The following is a 23,089-nucleotide window of genomic DNA, read 5'->3' on the forward strand; positions in this document are numbered from 1 at the left end:
TATGGAGAGAGAAAGATAAACACCTTCAGACCTGCTTCATTGCTCATGAAGTGTCTCCACTGCAGGTGGGATGTGGGGGTGTGATCCAGGATCCTTGCACATGTTGATATGTGTGTTTAACCAAGTGTGCCACCACCAGGCCCCAAGTAATTTCTTTTAAGAGATTAAATTACAGATTTTTTTTTTCAAAAAAAGAAAAAAGTAAGTTAAGTGAAGATTGATGGCTTTGTGGAGAAAGAGCTGCCTGCTTATGACACTGAAGATGTGAAGCTTCCTGCCCTCCTGGAGGGTCTAGTTGGGCCTATCACACACTGGCAATGCATCCAGGCATGATACTGGAGTGCATGATGAGGCTGTCTTCTCATCTCCTTGACCACCATCTAGGTAGGTCTGCCATTCCCTCAGGATTTCACAGAAAATGTCCAGTTTTAATGAAACACGTTAGAAATGATAGGATCCTAGTTCTGGAGGTGGTTAATGATGAGATGGTGTAGAATTGGAAAGGTTTTCATGGCCTGGGAAATATCTCAGCAGCTAACTGGTATCCATAAGGGACCTGGCTCAATTGTCAGCAAAGCAGGTACTATAATGTTGTTGTGGCTTCTCTCTCTCTTATTCCCTCATGTGGAAGTATCTATGAATACATATTTCATAGGAAATAAATACATCTAGAATGGGGGGGAGAAGTTAATTACTCTTTTCCACTTATTTTTATCATGAGAAAAAGATGGTTCAATATTGCTGGATTTCCAATTTTCCAAAATAATCTGAAAATACTAGCATTTACTGTAAACCCCTTGTTGGGCTGTGATGAGAAGAGAGAGGAGATCCAGAGAGGAGAGGGAACACAAATCTTTATTCATGCAGGCTTCTCAGAGTTGGGTGAGAGTGCATCAATTTGGGCTATGTGGAGCTAGCAAAATGGCCACCTCATGCTACGTGCAACACCCTTCCCTGTGTCCAGTCACTGATGTGAAAAGTGGGCAAGAGAGAGAGAGGTGGAGGCAGGAGGGATTTATAGGGCAAAACCTGGAAGTGACGAGTCAGGACAGGATTGGTTGGGAAAGGTACTCTGGGAATATAGTTTCAACTCTCACAGGAATTTACAGTGCCTTGAGAGGACAACATGGTAGAACAAGGCACTCCGGGAATATCGTTTCAACTCTCACAGGAATTGACAATGCCCTGAGGGGACAACTTGGTGGAACAAGGCACTCCAGTATTAGAATTACAGCTCTCGTGGGAATGGACTATACCCTGAGGGGACAGTACTGTGGATGTGACCCAGCATCTCCCCCTTCCCTTTTATCTAATGGCCACAGTATAGGAAATTTAGAATGGAGCAGGCTTAAACATTTTTAAGGAATGCCATGCTCAGGTGGGAAGATGTAGGATGTTTTGTGGGAAAGGGAAGACTTACATGGCTGCCAACCTTGTGAGATTTATGTGTCCCCCCTGTGCTCAACCACTCTGTAGAGAGAGAGACTTACCTGGAGGGACTCATTTCACAGGTTAAGCTCTGCCAGGCTTCATCATATCCTCATAATTTTTCTACATCTTTCCCTATCTTTCTATCTAGTCATCGCATTAAGATGGGTCAATGTCTGTAAAAGAATCCATCTGTGACATAGGAATAGTAGTGTAGGGGTGAGCAGAAACCTTTTAAGCGTAAACCTGAATAATATAACAAAACAGGAAGGGACAAGGAGGGGAGCAGTAAGAGCCAGTGTGATGCCAAGGGAAGGCTGTTGGCCAAGGGGGCATTTCCTGTCTCTGGGGGTGTCTCCTGTCTCTGGAGGCAAGGCCTAGTAATAGGAGGGTGCATTTCCTACCTCAAAGGACAGGACCTGCAGGCGGGAGGGCATGGCCTGCCAAGCGGAGGGGCTATTTGGCGTTGTATAGTCCTCAAGTCAACAGGCTGCAAAGTCCACGAACTACTGTGGGTCATCTTTGAAAAACCAGCAGCATGAAGGGAAGGAAGCTGTTGTAAAATTGTGCAAAGTGTCTAAAGGGTGTACCATCAAGTCTGCTGGAAGTCTCAGTCCAAAGTAGGTGACTAGGGGAAGAAATGCTAGGGGATGAAATGCTGCACATCTATCTCCATGGGGAAGGTCAGCCACTGGAATTCCACTTTTCTGTAGAGAGTGAGCTGGAACCACCAAAACGTGACTGGCAAAGCAGAAGCAGGAAGGGCAGACAGGAAGTAAGAAAGTTCCATCCTTGGAGTCTATGAATCAGGTTCTTCAGATTGTGTCATTTCATATCATGGGTTTCGGGGGCTGTGCCACTGCAGATATGCCTTCTAGTGGGCGATGTCAGAGTGTGCAGGGGTCCAGATGATTTTTCCAGGGATTACTGTGAAAGAAACACAAACAATCTGCTTCCCGTGGTTAGCAGGGCATCTGATTCTAATTTTTTATAGAAAAAGAGGTTTGGTGCCTTAGCCAACTGAATATTGGGGGGGTGTATCTCCCCTTATTTCTTTCTTTACTTAATTGGGCCTAGCCATTTGGTGGGCCTTCTCAACAACCATTTGTCTTTGGGGGTAGTAAGGGATGTCTGTGGCATGGGTGATGTTATAAATGGAAACATTTTTAAATTGTTGGCTGACAAAGGCAGGCCTATAGTGGCAAAACGAGATACACCAGATAAGTGTAGAAAAATATGTGAATGTTGTTAATTCACATAAGTTGTATATGGAGGAACTTCTTATAGTTTAATACCTTACCATATGAGCAGATCTTTCTTCATGTGAATGCTTTGACATAGTTATAGTCAATTACTTTTGAAAAAAAAAAACTTTTAACAAGTTAGAAGTTTACTATAATTGATAACTCAATGATTATAATTGGTTAAGTATCTTTATAATTTTGATTAAAGGTCATCTAATGTGACCTCCTGTAGCAGTCTCTACAGCAGGTTCTTCAGACCAATTTTAGTTAAAGTATATATTGATTTTTAACTATTTTTACCTTGGATTATAAACAGACTCAGGTTACTTAGAGAGTTAACGCATGTTAGTGACAATGGTTTTAACATTTACAGTGTCAGATTGATGCCAGATTTGTTGTGAATTAATTTCCACAAGATTAGTTTACAGAGCACTTTGAGGGCCCTCCAAAAGTGTCCTGTATAGAGAATTTGTATTTTTAGTTTTGGAGATATATTGTCACGTTAAATGTTTATACTTTTACTTTAAATAGTTACTTTTAGCAAATTAATTTTACCTTGCCTGGTAATAATGTAGCTTCAAGGTTATACTTTTAACCATTAAGTTAATGTTTACCAAACTTGAAACATACACATAAACATTTAGTTATAACACACAGGAGGAGAAAAACTTTTGTTACAAAAACATATCATTTTAAAAACGAATTTAGATCTGTCTTTACTCACACACTTTAAGACTAAGTGCTTTACATTTATATCAAGACTTATATATAAAAAATAAAAAGAGGAAAAAAAATTTTTTGGACTGTTTCTGGACGTCTCCAGAAACCGTGGCTGCGTCCAGCATTTTTATATAAAGTCAATTAAGTTTCAGAGTACACTGAGCAAATGGGTCATACAAAAATTTTTGGTTATCCAACACACTCACTCACAAAACACAACTGGCCAGTCATAGCATAAGATATTCAGAGAAGGGGTAGGAGAGAGGGATCTATGAACCAGATTTTTCAGATTCCACCATGTTGTATTATATGTACTGGGGTGTGTCTTGCATCCAGTCATCTTGCAGTATTTCTTGTTCCTCAGGGATAGTAACGCCATCATGTGGGTATTGCCAGACATGGTGGGCAGGAAGCCAGACAGGTTTTGAGTAATTCTGCAGAAAAACACATGCAAAACCCCTCCCCATGGTCAATAGGGGGTCAGGCCCTTTCCAGATTTTATCGAGTGGGTCTTTCCATTTGACCTTAAGAGCTGAGAGGGTGGATGGTGTTTGCCAGTGAAGAATAATAGGAGGTAGGTTCGAGTTTTTGTAAATATTAAAGAGATTTATTGCAGTTAAGGCTTTTGCTAGATGGATATTGGGGGGTACATTCCCCCTTTATCTTTATTTAATTGAGCCTTCAGGGTTTGATGGGCCCTCTAGACAAAGCCTTGTCCCTGTGGATTATAGGGAATGTCTGTGGTATGAGTAATTTTCTAGAGGGAACAAATCTTTAAATTGTTTGCTGGTAAATGTAGTTCCATTGTCAGTTTTAAGTTGAAGATGTAAGCCCAATACAACAAAACAGGAGAGCATATGGCTTATAAGCTTTTTTGAGCTTTCTCCCATCTGAGCTGTCGCCCACATAAATTTAGAAAAGGTATCAATTGAGACAAACACATATTTTTGTTTGCCAAAGTTGGGTATGTGGATGACATCGATTTACCAAAGAGTGTTGGCTTTTAAGCCTCAGGGGGTTAACCCCAAGAGATTGAGTAGCAGATGTTTTGATTAGACCTACACAGGAGGAACACGTAGCAAGAATACGTTTCAACTGTGCCAAAGGAACATCAGGAAATCGAGCTTGAAGGCCTTTAAGATTAACATGGGTTAGGGAATGAAAGTCAGCAGGATTAGAGACAGAGGCTAGGAGAATTACTTTGGAGGTGAGGCAGTCAGCTGCAGCATTCCCTTCGGATAGGAGACCAGGAAGAGGTCTGTGGGAACAAAGTTGTTGAACATACAGTGGTTGGATTCAAGAGCAAAGCATAGAGGCAATTTGAATTAAGAGAGGAGAAAGTGGGTTGTCATCAGTTCTCACATAAGAATGAGCAAGCCATGGAAGTAAGTTAACAGTATATATACTGTCAGAAAAAATGTTGAAGAATTCTGGTACGGATTTTAATGCAAGGAAAACAGCATAAATTTCTTTGTACTGAGGGGAATTATCAGGAATCTCAGTAAAGAGAGGTTTGGGCTATTGCTGGTCTGGATAATAAATAAAGGCAGCAGCTCCCTTTTTTCCACCATCAGTGAAGACTGTAGGATCAGAGGGGATGGGATCTTGAGAGAAAAGTTTAGGTACTAGTAGAGGCAAAATAGGTAAAGAAGTTATCAATTTATTAGAAGGAAAATGGTTATCTATTTGTCCTGGAAACCCCACTAAACTTACAGCAAAACAAGAATGGTGGCGTATGAGCCACTCTGTATCTGTGAGAAAAAAGGGAAGAATAATTGAATCTGGTTCTTTTCCTAAGACCTGCACTGATCTATTTCTTCCTTGGTGAACCATGAAAGCTAATGCGTCTATCTTGGTAAGAAGTCTTGGAGCTCCGCCTGCTGGTGTATGAAGCCACTCAAGAAACCCATAGTTCTGCCAAAGTGTCCCCACTACTGTGGGGGTGGAGTTAAAGATTAGAAGGTTTACTGGAGAGGAGGGGGAGAATCAAATGAGGTTCATGTCTTGGAGGTCCTGGTTAACCCTTTCCAGTGCCAAGGAGGCTTTGGGTGTTAACATACGTTTTGAGGAGGGCTGTTTGTTTCCTTTTAACAGGTCAAACAGTAGTTGAAGGCAGCTAGTAGGCAGATAAAGATACTGCCTAAGCCAATTTAAATTTCCAAGAAACTTTGTAAAGAAGCAAGAGTGAGATTAGAAGGAAAAGTAACACAAGGTTTTAAGGGATGAATCTGCATTAGAGAAATCTCCAAACCTAAGAAATATATTGGAGGAATTAGCTGTACCTTCTCAGGAGCTACATTAAGGCTGCTTTTCTTTAAGGTAAGAATAAGAAAATCATGTAGGGCACAGAGATCTGTATCTAATTCTCCCCATATTAAGATGTCATCCATATAATTAATAACCTTAAGGCCCTTATGAATATATGGGAAAAGGGCAGATTTACCAGCCTTGACTGTGTGAGAAAGGCTTGGGTCAACCCTTCAACACCATGTAAATGGGGTCCTGGGAGGATTTCTCAACTCCGGGGAACCCTTGCTTGCCTTAAAATTGTCTTATCTGCCCCTGTGTCAATCAAATATGTAAAAGGAATATTACCAATCCTTACTGTCATAGTAGGGTGACCTCGTTCTAAAACAGGAGTGGTCCACAAAATCTCAGGCTCTGAATTCATGCCATTTGATTGCTCCAGCCCATCTTTACCTGGGGAGTTTCCACATGCCCCGGGCTCCTCCTCCCACTAACCCTCTGCTATGGTTACATGGCATGGTGGGTGGAGCGATGGGTTGGGTCCCAGGCTGGGCCTTTGTTTATGGAAAAAAGGTGCAGTGCCAAGTGGGCCATGTTTCCCTCTTGGGGGCAGGGTTAAGGGATGCCCCACACCTGGTTTAAATTCCTGTTTAAATCTACATTTGACAGGGGCATGCCATTTTTATGATACTTGGACCAACAATCCCTCCTCCAATGAAAACCTTTCTGGCATCTAGGACAAGGCGTTCGTGGCCTTTGGCTCCCTTGCTGGAAGCGAGGTCTTGATTTATTTTCTGGACATTGGTTATGCCAGTGTCCATGGTAACCACACTGAAAATGAGTCCCCTTTTGTGTACGTGGGGTAGCTGCATAGGCCTGTGTCATAGTGGGTGCCTCATAAGAGCTTGGTCTAAGTTCCTGTGTAGCTAAAATCGAGGTATCTGGGTGTTTGTGTTTAAGACTGAGGCATACCTGATGGAATTCTGGAAGCATGCCATCCCAGACAATAGAATGCAGGAGGAGAAAATGGGTGTCAGGATTATAAATCTTTCTCTCTAAGCTTGACTGGACCCTGGTAATGAATTTAGCTAGGGATTCATCGGGTTCTTGGCAAAGAGGGAGAATTGGGGCTGAGGCCACTCCCGTGGGTGGTGTTAACCTCTCCCATGCTTGTGATATACAGACGCATACTTGTTCAGAATAACTGGCTGAAAACTTGCCTTCTGCCTGCTGAATTCCAGTTTCAAAATCACCATTACAAACAGTGCATTGAAATTCCACTCCAGCTGATTCTGAGTATTTCTCCAGGATTGTTGTAAGCATTCATCATGAAAAAATGCCTCCCATTGCAGGAAGAGAGGGCCTTGGAGTGTAGCATGAGCTACATCCCTCCAATCTTGGGGGGTATTAAGGTTCTGGAGAAAGCCTTGTAAAATAGACTTAGTCCATGGAGCATGAACTCCATCCTCCTTAATTACCTGACGAAGCTTTTGAAGATCTTTGGAGGAGTATGGATACCACACCTGAGGGTTTTGTCTATTGGGGGCCACATTTACTGGGAAGGTGTGGACTTGCATTGCTAGTGGGTAGCAGCGGGGGGAGTAGTCACAGAAGTGGAAGTTGCCAGACGAGCAGCATCAGTAGCCAGAGAAGCTGAACACATGTCTGCCAAAACAGAATTCTTGGGGCAAAATGCATAGGGCTTAGGGTGGGTAAGCACCAAGACAATATCCCTTAACTCTTGGATCTCAACCTCAAGGTCCCTTAACTTTTTGGGAGGGCACTCTATATATACCCTGAAAGTTGCTACCATCGCCAAGAGGATCCACTGTGCGGCCCCAAGTAAAACGTCTCCGAGATAGAAAACCTGTCTCATGAGAAAAGAGTAGAGGGTTTGGGAAGCCTCTTTGTAAAAAGGTAGGTCTCCCATGGCAGAGAGGAACACAAGGCAGAAGAGAGTTAAGCAGCTGTATACTTACCTGCATCTGGGCGGGTCAGGTCCCTGTTCAGGGTGCCAACCCCTCTTCCTAAATTGTTGATGGAAATGGATTAAACTTTTAATGATTGTGTATACCAAATATTCATAGCCATAAGCTGATTCAGCCCATGGAACGTCTTAACCCTGGAAACAGTTGACCAGAAAACAACATACCACCGAATTATTGCATCATGTTGCCTAATTAGATAGAAATATTTAGTTGTATTTCCTTTTCTTAAAAGATTTTATTTGCTTATTAAAAAGAAGGATAGGAGAAAGAGAAAGAACAAGGCATCACTCTAGTACATGTGTGTTGTAGGAGATTGAACTTAGGACCTCACCCTTGAGAGTCCAGTGCTGTATCCTCTGCACCACCTCCTGGACCACTCAGTTGTATTTTCTGCCTAGAGCAAAACAAGTTGGCAATTTTGCCAAGTAAGTTAATCCAAACATTTCAGAAAAAAAATGTAGATATACGCTCCATAAGTTATCAATGTAAAAATGGAGAAATTGTCTTAGAAAAGAATATTCTCACCCTACCATTCAAGTTGTAGAAAATTATACAAAGGAAAAATACTTCTTAGTTGTACAAAGATTGATCCATGATGATATTTATCACAACAATCAATATTTATGAAAAATTATACATTTCGGGGATATAGAGGGGTAGTAATACTTGCTTTAAATTTATGTATGATGTACCCATGATGAGAAAAACTATGCACTTGTTGAAATTGGTGATGCATAGAATTATTTAATAATAGTTTCTCCATTTTAAATAAAACTAGAGCAAATACGAGGAGTGGGGCCACTTTCCATGCGGATATCTTTAGATCAGTGAAGAATTTAATGGGAAACTAGACTTGTCTAAAGTGCAAGATAATGAAAACAGTCTATCGAAATTTGTGGGATACAGCTAAAGTAGAGCTAAGTGGCAAACTTTTATTTCAATGTTAGTATTAGGGGGAAAAAAGAAACATTTTTAGTCGATTATATAAGCTTAAAAATTAAGGAGCTATGTAAAGACTCTGTTGTTGGGGCCAGGTGGTGGCACACTCAGTTACGTGTGCCTAGTATAAAGCACAAGGACGTGTGCAAAGATCCTGGTTCCAGCCCCTGCTCCCCACCTTCAGGGGAGATGCTTCACTAGTGGCAAAGGAGATCTGCAGGTATCTATTTTTCTCCCTCCCTCTCTACTTCTCCCTCCTCTTTCAATTTCTTTCTGTCCTATCCAATAAAATGGGGGGAAAGGGGAGGCCAGAAGTAGTGGATTCGTAGTGCTGGGATGAAGTCCCATTGATAACCCTGGGGGGAAAAAAGAAAGAAAGAAAGAAAGAAAGAAAGAAAGAAAGAAAGAAAGAAAGAAAGAAAGAAAGAAAGAAGTATCTGTTGGAAATAGAAAAACAGTTAAACCAGTGATCTCATTCTCTCAATCTATTTCTTTCCATATCTCATCCTTTGTCTAGAGTGAGGAAAAATGGTAGCCAGAACTCTAGAATGAAAGAAATAATGATAATAAGAGCAGAAATCAGTGAAAAATGATACAGATTTGCTCTCTATCATGTGAGGGGGCCACATCCAATTCAAAGTCTTAGTCAAAGACTGAGGCAGAAAGAATTCTATCAGCAAACTTTGGATCAGAACTTCAACCCCTCATAAGTCTCCAGGTCTCAATCTATCCCATAAGATTTTGAACTCACCAACAAACTCGCTTGCTACACCAAAACAAAAAATGTCCTCACAAAGGAGTGTGAACCTATACGTAAAAGTCTAATTAATGCAACTTCTAGAATCTATGAGAACATTACTGGTGTCCTTGGATTGCAAGGAAATTTTTTTCTAGATATATGACAAAATGTCTTAACAATAAAAGGGGAACACAATAGCTTGGACTCATGCAACGTGAAATCAACAAACAAACAGAAAGCAGTTTACTCTCCAACAGACATAACTGAGAAAATAAACGACAAGTCACAGATAGCATAAAATATTCAGAGTACATATTTATGGTGCCCTTGTATCTTGAATATATAAAGAACAATTGTTTATTTATAAGTAGATATGTACATATGGACATACACACTTGGGAACAAAAAATGCTCGGTATCGTCAATCACTCAGAAAATCTGAATTAAAATAAAACAAGACCCCACTGAATGAAACTCCAGATTGTCTTTAGAAAGGCTAAATTTTTCAAAGTTAACAGCTGGCTCACTGGATATAGCATGCACATTGCAATGCTGAAAGGCCCAGGTTCAAGTCCCAGGGAATCACCCCAGCGAGGCACTTCTGTAAAGGAAGAAGCTTCACAAGCAGTGGGATGATGCTGTGGTATCTCTCCTTCTCTCTGTATCTCATTCTCTCACTCTATTTTTCTCTAGATCTCACCCTCTGTCTAGAGTGAGGAAAGTCCAGAAGTCGTGAAGTTCTGCAATCACTGAATCCCAGCAATAACCATGGTGGCAAAAAACAGAAAACTTAACAGCTAGGTTTCACTGCTATAAGACTCTGTGCTGAAATCCATGCACCCCCTTTGCATTCAGACTGACCCTGTTTGTTGGCTCACTTTTATATTAACTGTTTGTTTCTAACTTAATCATCTTGAGTGACAAAAGGATGTCACTCTAATAACTATTTGTGTGTCAAATTATGTGGGGTTTGAACAGGTGGACAGCCCAGTCTACCTTTTTTCTTACCACAATAATTTCAAACTCTGCAGGGAAAGTTGCCTAGATCCAGGAGTCAGTTCCCTTTACAGTCTGTGAGAATCAGCGGTGGGAATTTTTAGGATTTTGAAGACTTGCAACATGTATGAAATTGAGGAGATGCTGGAAATGATCTAGTCCTAACACTTAATTTGAGGCATATAATCATGTAGGTGAAAAATCCATATTTGGGGGCCTCTTCCCTGATCCAGCCTTCTGATAATTTTTCCAGCCATGACATCATCTCCCCAGACAGTAACTTGGATCCACCTGCATATCAGATTTCAGGCTCAGGGGGGAAAAAGCTTGTATAGTCACAGGCCCTTTGGAATATGACTAAAATATGCCTTAAAATATCTACAAAATGGAGGAACCCCCCCCCCCCCCAGTTCTTCACCGGCACTATTCCAGCCTTTTCATGATTAGTCAACAACTTGTTTGGCTTTATATGTTAACTCTTCTTTCAGCCACCAGGTTTCAGATGCTAGCATGATGCCAACCAGAATTCCCTGGACAGACAACCCCACCAATGTGTCCTGGAGCTCCGATTTCCCTGAGCCCCACCCCACTAGGGAAAGAGAGAGGCAGGCAGTCTTGGAGTATGGATCAACCTGTCAAAACCCATGTTCAGCAGGGAAGCAATTACAGAAGCCAGACCTCCCACCTCAGCACCCCACAATGACCTTGGGTTTATACTCCCAGAGGGATAAAGAATAGGAAAGCTGGGGAGTCGGGCTGTAGTGCAGCTGGTTAAGTGCAGGTGGCGCGAAGCACAAGGACTGGCATAAGGATCCCGGTTCGAACCCCGGCTCCCCACCTGCAGGGGAGTCGCTTCACAGGTGGTGAAGCAGGTCTGCAGGTATCTATCTTTCTCTCCCCCTCTCTGTCTTCCCCTCCTCTCTCCGTTTCTCTCTGTCCTATCCAACAATGACGACAACAACAATAATAACTACAACAATAAAAAACAAAAAGGGCAAGAAAAGGGATTAAATAAATAAAGTAAAAAATATTAAAAAAAAAAAAAAGAATAGGAAAGCTATCAGGGATGGGATATGAAGTTCTATAGTGGGAATTATGTGGAGTTGTACCCCTCTTATCCTATAGTTTTGTCTATGTTTCCTTTTTATAAATAAAAAAGACAAAAAAGAAAAATATGTTTTATTAATCCCTGTTATGAGATAGGAATCAAGCAGTGTTAGAGACTTGCCCTAAAATAAAATAATCTCTCCAACATCCATCTTAAGTCTGTGACCATGCATTTCTCTACATGTGAGGCTGAAAAGTCTCTAGGTGAGTGCATGCTGTATTTCTTACATTAATTCCTTGTATTATCTCTAAGTTCATCTCCACAGGACTCCAGTCTGGTACATGCAATAATTTACAAAATATGAAGAGCCTGCCCTGGGGGCAGATAGCATAATGGTTATGCAAACAGATTCTTATGCCTGAGGCTCCAAAGTCCCAGGTTCTATCGCTTGGACCACCATAAGCCAGAGCTGATTGGTGCTCTGTTATTTCTTTCTCTCTCTGTTTATCTGTCTCTGTCTCTCTCTCTCTCTCTCACTATATATATATATCAAAAATAAAATAAAATATTTCAAAAAAATAAAGAAAAGCCTGCCCTGGGTAATCTTGTATTCTACTGGAGAAACAACAAATATAAAGGAATGTACCCTATACAATCAGATTGTGATATTAAAAGAAGAGCAAACTAAGTTCAAAAAGAATACACTTAGAGCAATATAAAAAATTGTTACTGAGGGGTGGAGTGGGGAACTGGGTTAAGCATACATAGTACTAAGCACAAGTACCCATGCGAGGAGTTTGAGCCCCCAGCTCACTACCTGCAAGAAGGCACTTCACAAGTGGTGAAGCAGGTCTGCAGGTATTTATCTTTCTCTTTCTTTCTCTAGCTTCCTTTCCCCTCTCAATTTCTCTGTCCTATTGAAGAAAATTTTAAAAAATTAAAAGTTAAGAAGCAAGAAAGAAAGAAAGAAAGAAAGAAAGAAAGGAAGGAAGGAAGGAAGAAAGATGGAGGAAAAATGGCCACCGGGAGTGGTGGATTTGTAGTGTAGTGCTGGCACTGAGCCCCAGTGACTGCAAGCAATAAATAAATGAATAGATAAATAAACAAACAAATAAGTGCTACTTAGGGACCTAGTGGTGGTTTATCCAGCAGAGCACATGTTACAAGCCCCAGGTCCCACCTAGCCCCCTGCAATGATGCTTACATCATGAGCAGCAGAGTTGTGTTATGAGTCTTTCCTTCCCTCTGTCTCTGTCCCTCTATTTCTCTCCCCATCTTTTCCTCTTACCCTCTCTTTCTCTCCCTCCCTCCCTTTCTCTCTGCCTCTGACCCTCTATCAAAAAAAAAAAAAACATCACCAAGAACAGTGGCGTTATGCAAGCACACAGTCTCATGGATAACCCTGGTGGAAAAATAAGAAAGAAAGAAAAGAATTCCTACCTCCATGGCAAGTGATTACTTAAAGAACTTCCAAGCCTATGAGGCACAGTCATGGCCACCAGCTTAAAGTAGAGAAGGAAGTGTTTCAGACTCTTTCAAGTTGCTTCTAGGGAACCTAGTTCCTTCCATCAGAGACCCACCATAGAGGCTCTCTTTCATTTATGTTCCAAAGATAGGTGCTTTAAGACACAACGAGGCAATATTTTTACTGTTCTACATTATCTAGCTATTTAGGGGAGCTCAGAAGAACATTCCAGCATTTCGAAAGAATTTGAGTTGAATAGAATATTGCCTGATGAGGGTTTATCTCTTAGAAATGTTTGTGATTGGCTTAACTAAGGCCTCTGTTTTTACTCAACTAGTTGACGTTTCATATGAATTCAAGGGATTTTCTTGGACTAACCCTTGCCCTTCAGCCTTCTCTAAATTCCTAAAGAATTATTATCATATGTGTCCCTCATTTGTTATTGAATGTCTACTATTCTACAGAATCTTTCCTTCTTTCCACCCTTCTTTCCACCCTTCTTTCCTTCTTTTCCTTCCTTCCTCCCTACTTCCCCTTCTTCTACCATTTATTGGCTGCTTAGTCTGTGTAAACATTGCTGTGGTCTCTTTTTAGTCAAATTTGTTTTATTTTATTTTATTTTATTTATTTATTGGATAGAAATCAAGAGGGGAGGGTTATAGAAAAGGAGAGAGACAGAGAGACACTATCAGCACTGCTTCACCACTTGCTAGGCACTCCCTTTTCAGGTGGGACTTTGTACATTATAACATGTTCACTCAACTAGATGTGTCACCACCTGACCTTGTCTGACAATTTTCTAATTCAGTCTTTACCACAATTCTATGATTTATTCTGTCCCAATGAAATCCTCTGCTTCTTAACTATGCAAGTTGTGTAAACTGCCAGGAGAACTGGCATAGAGAATATAATGCAGACTTCTCTTGAATGATATCCCAAAGTCCATCCTTGACACTCCACGTGACTAAGTGGTACTCTAGCCAGTCTCCCTCTTTTTCTTTCCCTCTCCTTCTCCCTGTCCCTCTTCCATCCCACTCCACTGCTCTGTCTCTCTCTAATACACACATGCAAGTGTACACACATACATCTTACTCCTTTTGGATCCTTAGTTCCTCATATTCTACTCAGAAAATAAGTAGTATTCCAGAGAGTATAACTTTGTAACCAAAATCTGTGTACAAGTACACTTGTGTTTGTCATGTGGTTTAGTCCAGTGTTGTTGATAAAATTGATTTATCTTTCTTGCTCAGTATAACTATTATGTCTTAGATCCATGGAATAATCAAGCATGGCAACTTCCAAGATAAATGTAAAAGTTTTTCTTTTAATTAATTTATTTATTCCCTTTTATTGCCCTTGTTGTTTTTTGTTTTTGTTGTAGTTATTATTGTTGTTTTCATTGATGTGGTTGTTTTTGGATAAGACAAAGAGAAATGGAGAGAGGAGGGGAAGACGGAGAAGGGGAGAGAAAGGGGAGTCAGGCAGGCTAAACGCACGTAGCACAAAGCACAAGGACGGGCATAAGGATCCCGGTTCAAGCCCTCAACTTCCCACCTGCAGGGAGTCACTTCACAAGTGGTGAAGCAGGTCTCCAGATGTCTATCTTTCTCTCCCCCTCTATCTTCCCCTCTCTCCATTTCTCTCTGTCCTATCCAACAAAGACCACATCAAAAACAACAATAATAACTACAACAATAAAACTAAAAGGGTAAAAAAAAGAGAATAAATATAAATAAATAAATAAATAAATAAATAGAAGGGGTGGGGAGCCGAGGGCTAGAACTGGTATCCTTACGATGGTCCTCGTGCTTTGTGCCACCTGCGCTTAAACTGCTGCCCTACCACCCAACTCCTAAATGTAAACGTTTTTAAAGAGAAAAAGGGAGGAGAAAAGGGATGACACACTACTTCTTCCTACTTCTGATAAACTGAACATTACATCTCCTCTCCTTTCTCAATTTCTCTGTTATTTTGTCACTGCTAGTGCTTCACCACTATATTCCAGCTTTTTCAGATAGAAAGAGAGAAACAGTGTCAGAGAAATAGAGGAAGAGGCATGGAAAGGGAAAGACACCACAGCACTAAAGTTTCCCACAGTGCCATGGTGGATGGGTCCTAACCTGAGCCAAGTGTGTGTGGCAAATAAAGAGAGAGCTATCTTTGCAGATAGCTTACCGTCTAGAGAGAGCTATCTTTCTGGGTCTCCTTCTGTATTCTTACAAATCAGCTAAAAAGAGAACACTTATTGTTTGTTTGCTTTGGACAGAGACAGACAGAAAACAAGAGGGAAGTCAACTTAAAGAGGGAGGAAGGGAGACAGCTGCAGCACTATTTCACCACTCATGACCCCCACCCCCTATAGGTGGGAGGGAACCAAGGGCTTAAACCTGAGTCCTTGGGCACTGTGTTTTGTGCTCTTGACCAAGAGAACCACTGCCTGGCTCCAGAACATTATTTGCTTAAGGGGAGCTTTTCAATAGAATGTATTAAAATGCAAAGTGTTCTTGTTTTCTGAGAGACAGAAGAGTATATGAGGTAGATTTATGCAGGTAGAGGAAGAAGATTCCTTAAATCTTAACCAGCAACCCAAAAGGACCCAATTCTCAAAATCATAACTTATTCCATTAGAGAAATTACTCACTGGGTAAGGAGTATGCCTTACCATGTGCATAACCCAGGTTAAAACCCTGACAGCACATGTGAGGTATCCTAATAATAGATGAAGCTCTGGTACTATAGTATCTCTCCCCCTCTTTGACTGTTTTATCTGTAAATGATAAAGCCAAGTGGAGTGGTGAGTCGTTTTTGAACAAAATTCTTCACTGGTAATAAATAAATAAATAAATAAATAAATAAATAAATAAATAAATAAATCTTATTCTAACAAATAGTTCCCTCATCACAAACCTAAACACTCTTCTACTGAAGCCATTTGGATCTACTCTTAAGTCCTGAATTCCAAAGCCTAGGAATTCAAATCTTGGTTTCAGAAGACTTCAGTGACCTACACACTTACTGTAGGAAGTGAGAGGCCCCCAGACTATCAGATACAAGGCCAGCATCTGTGCTTTTGGAGTTGCTGACCCCCTTCGATAGGAATGTTGAGAGCAGCACATTTCCTGGAGAGAGGCCTCCAACTCCACTCTGAGGTGATGCAGTTTGAGTCAAGCTTTCTTCTTCCATTACTGGAGACAGAACCAAGGACATTTCTGTCACTTCCACATTTCTTGAACTCTTTAGACACCAGAAATCTTGAATGAGAGAAACAGTGGTCCAGGAGGTGGTGCAGTGGCTAAGGCACTAGACTCTCAAGCATGAGGTCCTGAGTTCAATCCCTGGCAGCACATGTACCAGAGTGATGTCTGGTTCTTTCTCTCTCTCCCCTATCTTTCTCATAAATAAAAAAAAATCTTTATAAAAAAATAAATAAATAAAAATCTTGAATGAGAGAAACAACAAAAATTATTCAAGGAAAAATCCAGTGTACTGAAATGGTGACAATAGTTACCCTCTGAAGACATAGAATAGGTCAAGAACTACTCAACTTCATCTTTCTAATTTTTTTCTCCCCTGGTTATTGCCAAGTCTTTACTGTTCTAGGTTGACTTTTCCAGATATGAGACGAAAAGGGAGAAGAAGAAGGAAACTGGGAGGGGAAGGGAAAGAGAGACTGGGTTGGGAAGGCAGACAGAGAGGAAGATTATTAAATCATAACACCAAAGCTTCTTTCAATGTAGTGGAGCATCAGGCTCAAGCCTGAGTCATGCACATAACAAAACACTACCCTTGTTGCTTTTTTTTCTTATTGTTATACAGGAGTCTTACACATGCATGAAACTATGATTTCTGGGGTGAGATTTTGGATCCTTTTCATTTCAGCTAAGGAGAGACAGATAGGGATAGATGGAGAGAGAGATAGCAGAGACACCATAACATCACTCCACCACACAAGAAGGCCCAGTGGTTCTGCCTTGGTGTTTTCATGTGGTGTTGGGCTTGAACCCAGGGTCTTGCACATGATACGGCACATGCTTTGTTGTATGTGCTATCTCCCAGGCCCTACACTTTTCAAATTCTTAGTAACAACTATCAGAAACATTTTATGGACAAAATATTTGATGGTTGTTGGAATTCAGAGAGATTAAGTAGTTTAATGAATGACAGAACCAGGATTGGTAGGACTCAGAGTTTGCTAAGCAAGGAACAATATTAGGGCCAGCAAAATAATTCACTTGAGTAGTGCAATGCTTTGCTGTGTGTGTGACCAAGGTTCCAATCCAGTCGCAACGGCACTGAGGGAAGATTTGTTGCTGTTCTCTCTTTTCTTTGTCTCATCCTTTCTTTCTTTAAAATTGTATTTATTTATTTATTTTTTACTTAGTAGAACATAGAGAAATTAAAAGGAAAACAGAAATAGAGAGAGACCGACAGACACCTGCAGCCCTTGCTTCACCAATGTGAAGCATTTTCCCTGCAGGTGAGGACCAGAGGCTTGAGCCAGGGTCCTGTACGTGGTAACACGTGCACATAACCAAGTATGCCTGCATCAGGGGGTCTACCTCACCCTTTATATCTGAAAAAAAAAAACAGAATAATATTGTCATATTGCCTCTGAGAACATATTTGACCATGTCTAGAGATCCTATGTCAGAACTAGAGGGAAAGCTGGTGACACTTAGTGGGTGGAAGTTAGAGACGCTGCTCAATACCCTGCAATGCACAGGACAGTCATCACAGCACAGACTCGTTATTGTGGACAGATGGGCAGGGGGTGGAAGCAAGGGGCAGGGAGGAGTCTACAGGAAACAAGAATTCAAGTCACTATATGTTTGGCCCTTTAAAAAATTTCATTTGAGGGCTGGAAAACACCACCCAACATGGTAGCAAACCTTGAAGGCCTTTCCTATGGATCTGGACAAAACCATGCATTGCAGTCCAAGGAATGTCTCTGTTGGCCACCTTTTGCTGTGTCTGCCTGCCCTTCAGTGATAGAATAACTGCGCAGCCCCTCAGGCCCCTTATCTCAGCCTCTGCCCCAAGTCTACTTTATCACAGATCCAGCCTCTGGTTGTCAGCAACTGGAGTTGGGCCAAAGGGGCGCCTGGAGAGGCAGCTGGTACCAGACACCAGGCCCATCACCTGTCCTCCTTCTGCTAATAAATGGATTTCCAGATTCTGCCAGCACCCAGTCCAGGGACTCCCTGTCTGCTGAGCAGCCATTTTTCTCTGCCTGCAGGAGCCTGAGAAACAGGGACTTTCTGGCATGGTAGTTCAGTGTAAAGGTCCACTTTCTCATGAGTTCTCCAGCAATAAACACTCATCAATATTCTGAAGAATCTCTGTACCTTTTCAGTGGAAAGGTTTCTCCGTCTTCATAGAGCTGGGCCATACTGGAGGAATTACACAGGGAATTCAAAGAGTATCTTTCCATCTTCCCCTCCACTGTCTCTACTTCCAGAGTAAGATGTCTTCTTGTCTCAGCCTTGTGTTCCTCCCATGGGTCCCTGCCCTTCTGTAAGAGAGCTTGTTCAGTCCTTTTCTTTATTTCTTCTTCCTCCTTCTCCTTTACCACATCCTCTTCCTACTCCTACTTCTTTTTTTATTCCTCCTCTTCTACCTCCTCCTCTTTCTCCTCCTTTTTTAATTGCCACCATAACTATCAGTGAGATTTTGTATCTGTATTACTCCATCGTTTCTAGTGGCCATTTTTTAAGAGGAAAGTGAGATAGAGACATAAAGAGAGATATTTGAAACACTGCTCGACTTGAAGTTTACCTCCTGCATGTGGTGGCTAGAGATTTGAGCCCAGGTCTTCAAACATAACAGAGTGGGCTCTACCTAGGGAGTCAGTCATCCCCACTAGGGTTTCTTTCCCATAGGTGTGCTCTCAACACAAATTATATTGGTTATATGAGTACACAGAAGTGGTATCATGTGGGTACCTGTTACAACAGCTCTCTGCAATATGTATTTGTGTCTGGCTCATCTGCCAAACAGAAATATCATTGAAACTGAAATTCTTTGAATACTCTATCCCTGACTCATAGTGGGAGTTGAAATGACGGAGTAATTGTAAAGCATGGGGAAAAATCAGGCAATAAGTATTTGCTTTAAATTGTTTCTATTTGACATCTAACATCATAACTGGGCACAAGAGTTAGAGGGACAGTTCACCAGGTATTACAGAAGTCTTGTTCAGAACCCAGCAACACATGAGAGATTTAGTGCTATTACATTCCTTTGTTTCCATCTGTCTATCTATCTGAATTTGGTGAAAATGGTGCTAGTTAGAAAGATAAAGATGAGTATGAGATAGTCCCATACTCATAAACAGAAGTTGAGAAAGAAGAACAGAAAGGGGGAGTCAGGCGGTAGCACAGGAGGTTAAGCGCACGTGGCGCAAAGCACGAGGACAGGAGTAAGGATCCCGGTTCGATCCCCCGGCTCCCCACCTGCAGGGGAGTCGCTTTACAGGTGGTGAAGCAGGTCTGCAGGTGTAAAAAAAAAAAAAAAAGAAGAAGAAGAAAAAGAAGAACAGAAAGGGAAACTCAATGCAGGATTTGACTAAATTTGGAGTATGGCATCAAAGCAAAAACCCTGGGTTAAGGGTGAGGGTGTATTTGGCTTCATGGGACAGGAAGGGTGAGGGGGTGGGGGGATAGGATGGGCCACAATCATTTGTTAGTAGGAATGGTATTTATGTACACTCCGATTAATCTACAGTCATATAAATCACTATATAATTAATATGAGAGGGAAAAATTGATTGAATGTCTTAAACTTTTTAATGCACAGATCATAGGTTGAGTCTTTGATATGTTGACTCTCTTAAAAACTTAGACAGGGAGAACAGAAGCAACCAGTGGCACAGCTATAAATAATATAAAAGGACAAAAATTATGGTGATTTTCTGTATAATACAGCAAATCCTAGCAAAGAGATTTTTCAAAGTTAACCCTATTACCAAATAATATGATTATAGCAATAACTATATATTGCCTTCTTAAACCCTATAACAGCAAGAACCTCCCACTTCCTCTATAGAGCCTATGTTTCCCCAGTCCTGGACCCTCTAGAGTGGGGCTCACTTTCCTGCATGCTTCTCTTAATTCATACCTGTTGTTTATTTTCGGAGGCTCCAGCTGGCCAGGCTAGCTTCACGGGCAGGTAACAGAGACTCGAGGACACACAGCTGGGCAGGGAAGCTGTATTTCTTTATTCAGGAAAAACGATTCATAAACTAACCTAAACTAATCACCAAACAGAACTCTCCTGCCTCCTTCCCCTGCGGCAGCACCCAGAACTCTTGAACTCTGTCACTCTGGAACTCTGTCGGGGTTCCTTCCTGGGGCGGGGACAAGCGGGCCCACCAAACTAGCAGAACTAAACCACAATCAACTAGAGATGGGGGTGAAGGGGCCCAAACCACTATGAAGAATACCAACACATACCAAATGATATCACATCTGCTGATGCTAATCTAATCAATGCAATGTGTACCACCTCAGTATACTTCACTTCAGACTGTGTCCAGAGACCTCAGGCATGGAATGTCAATCTTTCACTCTCATTACTCGGGTGAGACATTTCCTCTCATAAGATTCTCTAATTCCATTCCACATGGTTCACTTCCTAACAAAGTCTCAAAACCTAGATATATATAGGGAGAGAGATGACCCAGGAACCAAGTTTGTGGCTGCAAGGCAATACAAATCTTTATTCATTCAAACGCCCCATAGTCAGGTGGTAGCACACCTGGTTAAGCCACATGCACAAACTGCAATGGCTGGTCAGCTTCCCAGTCTGCACGCCACACCCCTCCTGGTCGGAACACGGAAGAGACAAGACAGAAACAGAAGTGGCTTGACAATACCATACATACTTAGGAAAGGGGCGGATGTAGGCAAAAGGGGCCAGGAATGGTATGGACCTCCCCAGCAGCTGTTGTTAGGGGTTCAACTGGTAGGATTAGCAATACCCTGCAGAGAATTAAGAAGGAGACCTTTAGTCATTTGTAAGACAAATCAGAAGATTGATATGTAGATAATAAAAGAAATGCAGGGTGGAGCAGGCTTATTGTTTTAAGGAATGCTGGGCTCCTGGAGGCAGGAAAATGCAGAGTGTTTTTTGAGGCAGGGAAGTCTGATATGGCAGGAAACCTTTTAAGGTTCCGGTGTCGCCCCCTTGCTCAACCTCTCCGTACAGAGAGAGACTAACAGGATGGACTCACCTCTCAGGTCAAGCCCTGCCAGGCTCCACCACAGCCCCACAATTTCCCTACAAACCCCACCCCAACTCTTTATCTGCACTATGCTAGCCTTTGGGTTCATTATTAGTCAACAATTTGTTTGGCTTTATATGTTAACTCTCTTTTCAGCCACCAGGTTCCAGATGCTACCATGATGCCAACCAGACTTCCCTGGACAGATGACCCCACCAATGTGCCCTGGAGCTCCAATTCCCCAGAACCCACCCCACTAGGGAAAGAGAGAGGCAGACTGACCAGTTAACACCCATGTTCAGTGGGGAAGCAATTACAGAAGTGGGACCTTCCACCTTCTGCATCCCACAATTACCTTGGGTTCATATTCCCAGAGGGTTAAAGAATAGGAAAGCTATCAAGGGAGGGTATGGGATGCAGGATTCCAGTGGTGGGAATTGTGTGGACCTGTACCCCTCTTATTCTATGGTTTTGTCAGTATTTTCTTTTTATAAATTATATATATATATATATCCAAAAAAATGGTCTGGTTCTGTGAAAATCATGCATTTATGAGACCCTAGCTCCATAAAACAAGCAAAATCTGTACATCAGCTGTGTATTTGTATATGTTTGTCAAAACTTAGAGAACTGTGCACAAAACAGAACATTTACTGTATGCAAATTAAATTGATTTTATGGAATGAATAACATAGAAAAATACCAGTGGAAAAAAATCACCTTTTCTCTGATATATAACTATAAAATGTCAAAGCAATATCCTCCCTGTAAATGTTATAGCAAAGAAGAGACATGTTATTACAGAAATATCACTTCAATGTCAACCACAATGGAACATGTCATAACTATTTATGGAATGTCACTGAAATAATCTCATTTCATATATGAGCTCTTGGAAAAAAAAAAAAAAAGCAAGGCATTTCCACTTCCTTCAGGTGGCATTCAACTGCACATCTGTCTTCAGGGGGATAATGTTCTTTTAGAATGTCATTCTATTTGATTTAAAAAAAAATTAAGTTTAAAAAATTGTGTTTTGCCCAAGGAATTTATCTCTCTCTCTCTCTCTCTCTCTCTCTCTCTCTCCATATTACCTCATAATGTTGCCTGTGTCAAGTGCCAGGAATAGGATTCCAGGAATATTTCAGAGCAGAATGACAGTTCACTGAGATTGTGCCTGCTTTGCCATACATACTGTCCAGATTTATGCCTGTTTAGCTCTGCTGTGGGGGAAGCATCCATGCTATAATCTCTCTCTGTCTCTGTTTCTTTCTCTGTCTTTTTCTATCCAAAAGAAAGTTGACCAGTGCAGGAAAGTCCCAAGAACAACAAAAGGAAATTCCATTAATTCTCCACAGTTGCTCTACTTTAGAATGGTGAAGATGAATAGTAAAAAAAGGCACCAGAGAGTGTATTTTTAGCACAAAACAACAGAATTACTGCCATTCTTTTCTTTCCCTTCCATTCTCACCCCTCCTTTTCTTCCTTTCTTCCTTTTCAAGTGTAGGAAGCATTAGATTACAGCACAGTCTGTTTCAGGTATGCTTTACTGTGCCTTTTCAAAAGTAAATTACCACACTGCCAAAGTGACATAACCCCCACCACCACCACAATCCATGAGGCCCAGCCCCTGTGTGTACTATAAACTCTCTCCCTCTGGAAACCTCAGTTCTGCAGACTGAATCCAAAAGTTCATTTGGTGTTGGTTCATACGGTCTTGTATGATTCTCCCAGTGTATGTCCAAATCACTCTTATCCAAATTCTCTTGACTCATCAGCTGTGGTTACCTTCTTAATAAACATTTAATTACATGTTTTAAAGATTGTCACTCTTGCAGTAGCATCTGAAAGTAACATCATTAGGTGTATTTCCTAGTTTATGTTAAATCATCACATGTTCTGTGAGTCCCTATGACTGTGTCTCTTGATTGAATAAATATTAACTTGAATCATTAAAAAATAGTAAATCAGCCCTCTTGGCTCACTCTGTTGATAATTGTTGAGACCTGGGTTACCAGCATAAGGCAAATTTCAAGGCACAACATGTAGGATGAATG

General features: G+C 41.3%; 1 long non-coding RNA gene across 1 annotated transcript in view; it reads left to right on the forward strand.

Moving 5' to 3' along the window:
- Positions 1-8,954: 8,954 nt before the first annotated feature.
- LOC132534047 (uncharacterized) overlaps positions 8,955-23,089 on the forward strand; it is a 590,553-nt gene continuing 576,418 nt past the window's right edge. The window contains exon 1 of the long non-coding RNA XR_009545759.1: positions 8,955-9,005. This is a non-coding gene — a long non-coding RNA (uncharacterized LOC132534047). The remainder of the gene's footprint in view (positions 9,006-23,089) is intronic.

Source organism: Erinaceus europaeus, chromosome 2, assembly GCF_950295315.1.
Source record: "Erinaceus europaeus chromosome 2, mEriEur2.1, whole genome shotgun sequence".
In the NCBI taxonomy this organism is placed as follows: Eukaryota; Metazoa; Chordata; class Mammalia; order Eulipotyphla; family Erinaceidae; genus Erinaceus; species Erinaceus europaeus.